Genomic DNA, 11,354 nt, shown 5'->3' with positions numbered 1-11,354 from the left:
AGAAGACAGCACACTCTGTAATAATTTTTGACTTTATTGTAGATGTTTTGATAAGAGTGGGCTCTCCCTCACTCTCTGAGCCTGCTTCTGCCTCATCTTCAATGGAAGTAGGGGAGAGTGGGGTAAGTTGAGCCAGTGGGTAAATTGACCCACCCCCTGTTTCTTAGCAACTGTACACTTTTACTGTCATGTGGCCATGTATTTTGGAACCACCCATCATTTCTGCCAGACTGTGAAAAGGAGAAACACATGGGGGAATGGAAGGCACCCATTTACTTTAAAAACTGTGTTTGGCTTGTCAAAGTAAAATTTTAGCATAACAGATGTAATGGTTGTTACATCAGAGTAAATGTATCCAGGTCTAAAAATATTTGTGATACATATAGGTGATTTAGCAACATATAAAACCATGCAAATAATTTAGCTAAATATTAGTCTGAATTGGTAAGCTAGCTAGTTTATTCTAAAATGGCAGCTATCGGGCAAAGTGAGCCAGCGTATTAACCTACCACTATAAGGCACTGAAGTTAAATTAAATCTCTGAAGTATAAACTGTATATGTATATATCATACATACATATACACACACACACACATATATATATATATATACAGTGGTGTAGTGGTGCCTGGAGAAGTGGGTATACTCTTAATTTATGCCCCATGACATGTGTTATAAACATCCTTTAAAATATAATTTATTTCTGTGATGCAAAGCTGAATTTCCATCAGACATTACTTCAGTCTAAAGTGTCACATGATCCTTCAGAAATCATTCTAATATGCTGATTTATTATTAGAATTATCAATGTTGGCAACAGCTGTGCTGCCAAATATATATTTTTTTGGAAACTGCCATACCTTTTTCAGGATTCTTTGACGAATAAAACGCTTATTTACATTTATTCAAAATATAAATCTTTTCTAACAATATAAATCTTTGCTATCACGTCTTATCAATTTAACACAACCTTGCTAAATAAAAGTTTTAATTTCTTAAAAAAAAAAAAAAGAATACAAATTTACTGACCCCAAACCTTTGAACGGTAGTCTATATTGTTAGAAAATATTTATATTTTAAATAAAGGCTCTTCTTTTTAACATTTTTTTCATCAAACAATCCTGAAAAAAGTATCACAGGTTCTAAAAAAATATTAAACATCGGAACAGTTTCCAGCACTGATAATAAATCATTATATTAGCATGATTTCTGAAGGATCATGTGACACTGAAGACTGGAGTAATGATGCTGAAAATTCAGCTTTGCACCACAGGAATAAATTAGATTTTAATGTACATTAAAATAGAAAAACGTTATTTTACATCGCAATACTACTTCACAATATTACATTTTTTCCTGTATTTTTGATCAAATAAATGCAGCCTTGATGAGCATAAGAACTCCTGTAAAAAACATTAAAATCATTCTGATCCCAAACGTTTGAACAGTATGTATGTATGTGTGTGTATATATATATATATATAATTTGTAGTTTATTTGATAGGGACAGTGTACAGGTGCACCAAATCCTTCTCTGATAAGAACCAGAATATGATTTTCATTACATTATAATCATATAGATCTTTCCACCTGTAGTCCCTAATGGCCTGTTTGACACTGCAGAAAAGCTACCATGCCAAGAATCTTTTGACTAAAATGTTTATTAGTTTCTGTGACATTTATTTAATTTTACTCAACAAACTCTGTTTAGTTTTTGGGAAGGTCACAACTTTGGTGTTCAACATTTTGTTTCAGAATTGCAAACAATTAAAGATTGAAAATTAAACTTCACTTGGTTGGTTTTATGCTGTTTAAGTTAGCTTTAAGACAAGAAATGTGACTGTTTGTAAAAGCAAATTTGATTATTAAGTTACTTTTTAAAAGAGGTAAATTATCTTTAAAATTTCACATGGGTTTGAATCAGATTCAGTTAGATGGACAGTTTACACCCAGATGGTGCATCTTACACTCTCAGAAAAAAAGGTACAAACGCTGTCACTGGGGCGGTACCTTTTCAATAGGTACAATTTTGTACCTTTTAGGTACTAATACGTACACTTTATTTACTAATATGTACCGTTAAGGTACAAATATGGACTCTTTAGGTACAAAGTTGTGCCTTTTGAAAAGGTACCGCCCCAGTGACAACTTTTGTACCTTTTTTTCTGAGAGTGTACCCACTGACTCAGATCAACTTACCCATAACCTGTGGCAAATTGAGCCATTAGAACACTTTTTTTATAAGAAGCCATATTTTTTAGAACCCTTTGTCATAGATACTTTCTGATCATTCAAAATGATAGGAAACATCCTGAAATTACTTTAAATACTTCAATTGTACTTCTGCCTCATTTCCCCTTTTCTTGAGGACAACATAAGTAAAAAGTGGCTCATCTTACCCCACTCTTCCCTACGTATTGCGACGGTTCAGAATTCAAATGTACCGGGAGTGTCACTAAAAGGTTAATGGCGTGTTGGAAAATAACAAACCCCCTACAACAAACCCAACCCTAAACCTACCCGATAGTGTTAACAAAGACAACTGCGCTATTTCATTTATTTATTTAACCAGGAAGAGACTCACTGAGATTAAAATCTCTTTTCCAGGAGTGTCCTGGCCAAGATAGATGATCCCAGCCACACAGCCGATTTAGACCCAGAGTGCAGACTGATGCCTTTGCGCAATGTAATAAGTGTGAGCAATTCAACAAAACAGTCAAATTTAGTCAAATTTAAATCCAAATCCCGATCAAACAAAGCTTTGTGATCTTAAAACTCCACTAAAACTCTTAAAACTATTTTAACTTCCTTCTACACGGGTTTGAGCTGTTTTGTTAAACCGTAGTTTAATAGGATTCAAATCGAAGCACGTCACCTCACTAGTGCAACATTGTATCGCGTGAGCTAAACCTACTGTGTTAGAAAACCCATACAGATGAAGCTGTACATGTGATGCTAACGTTCAAAAGTATCAGTTTTCAAATTTCGCAGCATGTTAAAATTGTTTTGAGGTCATATAATATTGTGCAAGGAATTATGCGAAAATTAGGCATTCTAAATCAAAACTCTGGCCCTGAAAATCATAATTTGTGTGAAAAAGAATAAAAGTTGTCTGACCCCTAGAGTTTATTTCAGCTGGAAACTGCAGCGATTCATATGGACGGCTACGTTTTTTGAGTTTTGCAGAAATGTAGCTACAGGCACGTATTTCCAATGAGCCTGGGTAGGATATTAGCTTCGAAAATGTATGCATGCAGTTGAAGTATAAATGGGCTAGACTCAAAATTCTCAAAACAGTAGTTTTCATATTGTGTACTTATGCGTCAACCAAGCAGCTTCCATTGAATCACAAAACTATAACATTCCTGTTGTAAACCCTTGCAGTGTAAACAGTTTCCTTTATTATAACATGAATGATTGTAGTTTTGTTGTGTCATGCTGCTCATGTAGATGCAGAAACAGCGACTTCATTTTATAAAATGTGGTGGTGAGCCGCTGATAACCAGTAGGGGGGCAGATTTTGGAGTATCTCTGCTGTGGAAACTCTGGATTTTTTTCTTTCTTTCTTTTATAAATCAATAATGTCAATTATGCACACGCAACATCTCAAAATATTCTGTTTCTCTTGCCCCTCCTCCATCCAGATCTGTGTTTTTCCCTCTTCCTGTCAGTCTTATTGCCGCAGTGGTTTAAGAGCAGGCCCTGCTGTCATAACAGAGAAGAGCGCCAAAATGTTACACACACACGTAGACACACCCTCCATACAATCTAAACTGTAATGTGCTGTCAAAACCTGTCAGAATATGCAGGGCTGTTGGGTGGACATGTGCCCCTGCCCACGACTCTGCACACCAAGCCTCGCGCTGTGGAAAAATATGATTATAGACAACACTTGCTCTCCAGCCGCTGAGAGCGACGTGTCTCCGGTGACATAATGCAAACGTGTGTCTCCCGCTCTGATTATTTAGAGCCGTAGAGGCTCGGGGGAGGACTGTGACATGACATCAGGCACCTCTTCTTCAGCTAGAGATCAAACCTCATTACCTTGAGAACTGACATGGCGACCCATCTCCCTCAGGAAATGCTTAAAAATGAACATAAAGAGATAGAAAGGAGCGATTGACTTTCTCGCCGAGGTTCTCAGGGGCCGCGGCGCCGGCTGTTTGCGCAGGGAATAGGATTAGCTTGCTCAAACATTAGCCTGATGAATTGCTGAAGGTTTTGAGGTGTGTTGACTAATGGAATGGGTCAAGCTTTATGGACACGCTTTTCTTGATACATATAAATGTTGGGATTATCTTTCTTGTTTTCTGTTTCTCCTTTTTTAGAGATCCAATTATTCTACCCTGTGGCAGTTAGGAAAGAAGAAAAATTTCCCTGCATATTTATAGTTACTTATTCAATCATATAGGGGAGATTGCATGTGGCTAGTCGTCACACTAACCATACAATCTTGACAAAAATAGCTGGTGAATATTGTCTGTTATCACCCCGGGGAAAAATACTTGACTTTTTGTGACAAAATGCACCGATTGTGGGGCATGCTGTCAGAATGGGAACCCACCATTAAAGGGATACTCCACCCCAAAATGAAAATTTTGTCATTAATCACTTACCCCCATGTCGTTCCAAACCCCTAAAAGATTCGTTTGTCTTCGGAACACAATTTAAGATATTTTGGATGAAAACCGGGAGGCTTGTGACTGTCCGATTGACTGCCAAGTAAATGACACTGTCAAGGTCCAGAAAAGTATGAAAGACATCGTCAGAATAGTCCATCTGCCATCAGTGGTTCAACCGTAACGTTATGAAGCGACGAGAATACTTTTTGTACGCGAAGAAAACAAAAATAACGACTTTATTCAACTATCCGTCTCCTCTGTGTCTCTCCGCATCACCGTAGCGCCATTTTGGAGAATAGCCACTGAACGCAAGCAGCGTTCAAGCATCGTTCTGTGTCAGCCACGACACAAGGTTACATTTTCTACGTGTATTTACGCTTTGATTTGAACAAAAACAGCGCATCCGTGCAGCGCGGCTGACACAGAATAGCGTACGTTGCTTGCGTTCAGTGGTTATTCACCAAAATTGCGCTACGGTGATGCGGAGAGACGAATTGTTGAATTAAGTCTTTTTTTTTTCTCTTTTGCGCACAAAAAGTATTCTCGTAGCTTCGTATAATTACGGTTGAACCCCTGATGTCACATGGGCTGCGTTTACACTTGGCATTAACATGCGATCACTGTGATCCGATCAAGCAGATTGAATCATCAGTCAATCAGGACACAGCGCGTTTACACTTGGCAACATCAACTGACTTTTCTATCTGGGTAACCGATCGGATCTGTCTTTCCCGCACAATATTTAAATAAGTTTGCAGAGAATGGCCCGGTGCAAAGTCAACCTGAAGTGGTGGGTTTTCTTTTGAAAAGCATTTTCAGTCGCGGGACATTTTACAAATCAAAGATAAGTGTAGGAGTCTCACTAGCGCTTCACACGGGTAACATTCCGATCAGAAGTGCGTTTACACTTGTCTTTTCAATGTGTATGTGGACAACATCCGGATACAGGTCGCATGTTAATGCCAAGTGTAAACGCAGCCATGGATTATTTTACAGATCTCCTTGATACGTTTCTGGACTTGGGAACAATATCAGTTGCGTTGCTGTCTATGCAGGGTCAGACAGCTCTCAAATTCCATCAAAAATATCTTAATTTGTGTTCCGAAGATGAACGAAGGTCTTACGGGTTTGAAACGACATGAGGGTGAGTAATTAATGACAGAATTTTTGGGTGAACTAACCCTTTAACAAGAGGCCAGATTAACTAACAGCTTTCACCAGTGCAAACCCTCTTTTGGCATTACAAAAAACTGGTCACAGGAGGCCTTTGTTCACCCCCCGGAGCCGAGTAAGGCACGTTTTAATATAGATAGATGCGCTTTATTTGACTACTCTTGGACTGTTGAACAAAAACACCTGCCCATGCCATTATAAAGCTTAGAAGAGCAAGAACAATTTTTAATATAACTCCGATTGGATTCAAAAAAAGAAGCAAGTCATATATACTTAGGATACCTTGAGGGTGAGTAAAACACAGGCTAATTTTAATTTTTGAGTGAACTAACCCTTTAATTTTGTGGCCGAATCAGTTATGGAAACTCAGTTATGTAATTATTTGGGCTGCTCCCGACCAAAGAATTTCTAGTCAACTATTAGTTGTTCATGTAAGCTATTATTCGACCTGTCACACGTTTATGACAGTAATTTAATGTGCTGTCATATTTGTGGGACACAAGCAGGACAGAGTTCATTGTTTGTCTAATATCTTCCCGTCTTCTTTCAAGTATCTGACACTTGTTGTAAAAGTTCAGAAGAGCAAATTTTATCTTCTGCACGTGCAAGATTATATTTTATATTGCTCTGTTAGAATAAGTGAAACTATAATACTGGCATGTGTCAAATGCACAAAATTTACAAATAAACTTGCCATACCTTGACAAGGTCTAACAAGCAGAAACTGTTAAATAGAATTTGATGTGTAACTCAAAAGGTATCAGCGTGTTTCTGCTTTACCACTTTAAAATGCAAATATAGTAATTCAAAGTGAATGATCAATACCACGAGTTTTCGTTTTTATTTGGCGTACTATTTATACGTGTTTTCATGAGACCGGGCTGGGCCAACTGACTAATGTTTTCGTTTTTATTTGGCGTACTATTTATACGTATTTTCATGAGACTGGGCTGGGCCAACTGACTAAATACATTTTGGTGGACCTTTTCTCGATTGTCAACTAATGTTTAGTCGACTATTAGGGGGCTGCATGTAGAAACAATTATGTAGATAGTTCAGAGTCAGCTGTAAAGCAGTTCTAAAAGACAACAGTGTCACTGTTTAGATCAAGTCAGTTTATTTGGTTCATTTCATATCAATAACAGTATGAATTACATCAAATTTTAAAGTGAGTTCAGTTCTGCTATAAGCATTTCCACAAAAGGCAGCGACGTTGTTATTCAGCTTTAGTCAGTTAAATGTTGATTCAGTTCAGTTCAATAATAGTGTCGATGTTGCAATATCTGATTCTGCTCTTTGTTCTCATCTGATGGTGTCAGTGTGGTCACTATTTTGTTATTAAATGACATACAGCCAAATACTGTATAATAGAAATACATTTATTTATTATGTGTATGTTGAGACTTATTGGTTCTCTATTCCCCTCCCTCTTAAATTTCTCACATAAAAAGCTAATATAAACCGTTTTCCCGAGCTAAAGACGGCGTCTCCCTGGCATCTCTCTGGCGTCTGTGGTGCGATGACAGGCCGGTCTGTTGAGTCTGAGTCCGGGGCCCTCACGCTGTGCTGTTTATGTCCTGCCCCTGTGGCCCAGCTTGTTACAGAGATGACAACATGTTTTCTTCCCTTTTTTTTGTCTTTGTGCTTCTCTTTCTGACAGTCAGAGAGCCCAGAGCTAAACAAACAAAGGCGGCAACAAAGCCAGCTAGATTCTGAGTTCTGCCTTTCTTCTTGAAGCCATGGAGACAGGCAAGCAGATCTACAAGGGTTTTGTCTCCATACTAGCTAATAATGTATCGAATGTGCCCAAAAATGAAAAGGCTCGTCTTGTGTTGGTTTAAATTTGTGTGACTTTTTTTCTTTGAAACACAAATGTAGATAGTTTGAAGAATGTTCACTAGGGCTGGGCAATACACTGAACATTAGTGTTATTATTGATATATTTCTGCTGACTACATAAAATTAGGGTGAACTATGACAGCTGATAGCCGGCTGCCTACAAACAAACAAACAAACATACAAACAAACATACATACATACATAAATAAATGCAACTTCTCGCAATTCTTTATTTACATCTCACAATTCTGTTTTTTTTCCCATTACAGAATTTAAAAAGTTGTGACTTTTTTTTTCTCTCAATTGCAAGTTTATATCTTACACTTCAGACTTCTCAGAATTGCTAGTTTATATCTCACAATTCTTAGTTTATATAGGAATTCCTTTAGCTTATTGTAGTTATGATATGCAACAGTGTGTAGTGTGAGAGTCAATGAAAATGGAAAGGAGACGGAAGTTCATGGACCGGATACGTAACAGTATCAATGGGTGCTCGGCAAGACCATTTTGTGCTTGAGCGCCACCAAGTCGTGTTTTACTGTAACTTCAGTAGCTCCAGGCACGAGAACAAAAGCGCCAATCTCATTGGTCGGACAGTTTTTAACGCACCGCGTCAACCCAAAAGAACAAGCATTTTAAATGTTCCTTTTGTGTTCATTGAGTAAAAAGCAGTGAGTCATCACTATATCTAAATATATGTGTGAAATGTATTGATTTTGTAGTAAACAATTGGAACATACTTTGTAACAAAAACGGTCCTATCCAGATCATGTCTTTTTTTGAGGTTAAAAAAAACAAGAAATCACCTTTTTAAATTTTTCTAGAAATCTGCAAAAAAATATTCTCTAGCTATATCACTCTGCATTAGCTCATGCTACTCTTTCCTATACAATGAAAACATCCAATGTCCTCATATGTTTTGTGCATTTACCAGCCCACAGTCTTGAGCTGTAATGTGACAGGTATCATACAGGGAAAAATTTAAATCCATTTCACACTTTTAAGCATGAGCTGTACAACATGTACTATAATATTTTGAAATATTGTCTGTTTATATGTTGCTTGCAATTTAGTAAAACCAGACTCTACAGCAGGGGCTACTGGAACTGGACCGTGCTAATAATCAAAACCTTGATGCATTGCTTGTGAAATTTAGAATGATAATATGAGGTTAAAACATCAAAATGAGCTTAAAGAACAGTACATTTAGAGAAACATGATTAGGTTGGCAGTGATATTGCTGCTGCTGACAGACAAATGCTTTAGCTGCTGTATTGTTTTTTCATGCACTGTCACAAGTCTATAAAATGCATCATCTAAAAATTAGGGCTGTTGATGTAACATAGATTCATTTAATTAGCTATGGAAATTATATGGAATTATTTTTAACCCCTGACCCAGATCTACATCGGTTGTCTTACATTTCAAACAGCTGATTGGTGATGAACATGATGCAAGGCAACAACTCATTGTGTGATGTAGCCTATGCAGTTATATGCCCCTAAAATGCAAGATATTGGGGCAAAAATGAGTATAATATATGATACAGTTAAGCAATATCACGAGCAACGAGTGCAATATAACACCAGTGCTGTTTTTGTCCCAAATATCATGAATGCAAATGTGAAATAGATTTTATACAACAGTTCAATAATAAGAACTTAATGTTGTGTTATATTTTAGACACAATAGTGTCTGTTTTTGCTCAATTTTGCTGACAAAAAAAATATTACCTATAAATTTGCAGCAAAACTGTTGTGAACAAAAAACAAACACACAAACAAATAGAAAAACCTATCGCTTTAATACCCATTTTTGGGTGAACTATCCATTCAATACCCATTTAAAACCCAATATTCTCATCCCATTAATGCTGAATCAAATACAATATGTATTTCTAAAGCTACGTTTTGTAATGTCTATTTGATGCTTTTCTTAATTAACACTGTGTAATTAATGAATTCACTTGATAGACCTTCTAATAATTTGATATTTTGAACTACAAAAAAAAACAACAACAAAAAAAAAACAGCTAATAAACCACTTTAAACTATGACAAGTTTCCACTTTAAAACCATTTTCAGACACTTTAGGTAGGAGTCAGCTTGCCTGAAACTAAAAACGCATTTCTTTAAGATTTTAAAACCATGAGGTTTCAATAAGGTTCACGCTGTAATTAAAATGAACTTCACCTTCATCTGCTGGACATACTTCAGCAGCAACTCAAAGTCTGTGCTGTAGTTCTGACAAGTTATTCGTTTTTGAAGTAGAAAAACTGTCCAAAACAATGAACGTCAGATTTCTTGATTTCTTTGCACTGGACACATGAATAAAATACTTTGCTTTAGTTTCATTTTGAGATATACTGTATCTTCATTTCTCACAGCTTTCTGACTCTGTGAGCATGGTGTGTAACCTTGCCGATACAGTAAACATTTCTGGTTGCCAGGTCCTATTATTTCAGGCTCTATAATGAGGCTGACATAACGAAGCATCTGTCCGGCAGATGGGGAGTTCGGGGTCGCACGTGGCCACGGGAGGAGAACGCATTAGATTGGCACATCAGAACCGTCCCTCCTGTGATTTTATGAGGTCGACTCAATTATGTGGTGACCCCGGGTAATTATTCAATTCACAAAGTTAATAAACACTGGAGGGGATCTCCTGACAGCCTGGAGCGCAACTTTGTCACTTGCAATTCAAATTACAGCGGGACTCCAAGGTGCAAGACACTGGAAATAGACGACAGGTAATGATCTATTGCTTTGGAGAGAGTGCTGAGTTTGTCAAGGGGGTTGGGGAAAGAGGCTGGGTTTATTTTGTCACTTATTTTTCATGCCTGCACCCAAAAACAACGGCAAGAACAAAAGAATCTCTTGAATTACTGTGGGAGCTGGCACACTTGTTTCTGTTCATTCTGTTGAAGAAAAAGATGAAAAAAAAAAATAAAATCCGCCCTCTACCATGCAGCCTCCAATGAAATAAACAGACTTATTTTGGGTTGACGTTAGATGATAAACAACAGGCGTTTATTCACACGACTGCTGAGCAGAGATCCCATAATGCTTTTCAGTTCCGATTAGAAGTTCAGTAACACTTTAGATCAGGGAACACTATTCACTATTAATAGTTGCTTATTATCATGAATATTAATAGTATATTGGTTGTTTATTAGTACTTATAAAGCACATAATCATTTTCAGCATTACTCCAGTCTTCAGTGTCACATGATCCTTCAGAAATCATTCTAATATGCTGATTTGCTGCTCAAGAAACATCTCTATCTATCTATATATCTATCTATCTGTCTGTCTGTCTTATTTTCAAATATATCAACAGGAAACAATATATTTACATTTACATTTAGTCATTTAGCAGACACTTTTATCCAAAGCGACTTACAAATGAGAACAATGGAAGCAACATACTATAATAATATATAACTACTATGTTATAATATAATGTAATTAACATACTGTTGAAGCATTTCCATATTTTGATTCATCCAAACAAGTGGTAATATCCCAAGATTGCAAAGGATGTGACAGAATCATCTGAAATGAGGTGAGATTGTCAAAGGAGACAATGTTTTCAGGATAAAAGCCGCTACTGTGACGACCCCTTATTGGACTGCTGTAGTCATACTGTTTCATTCATTTCAATTAATCATAGAAATATTGATTTAATATTTGTAATTTGTAAGCTTTCAGCTTGACCAT

Source organism: Sinocyclocheilus rhinocerous, unplaced genomic scaffold (genome assembly GCF_001515625.1).
Source record: "Sinocyclocheilus rhinocerous isolate Xijiao unplaced genomic scaffold, SAMN03320098_v1.1 scaffold773, whole genome shotgun sequence".
Classification (NCBI taxonomy): Eukaryota; Metazoa; Chordata; class Actinopteri; order Cypriniformes; family Cyprinidae; genus Sinocyclocheilus; species Sinocyclocheilus rhinocerous.
The sequence above is the reverse complement of the archived record's forward strand: the minus strand, read 5'-3'. Positions refer to the sequence as shown.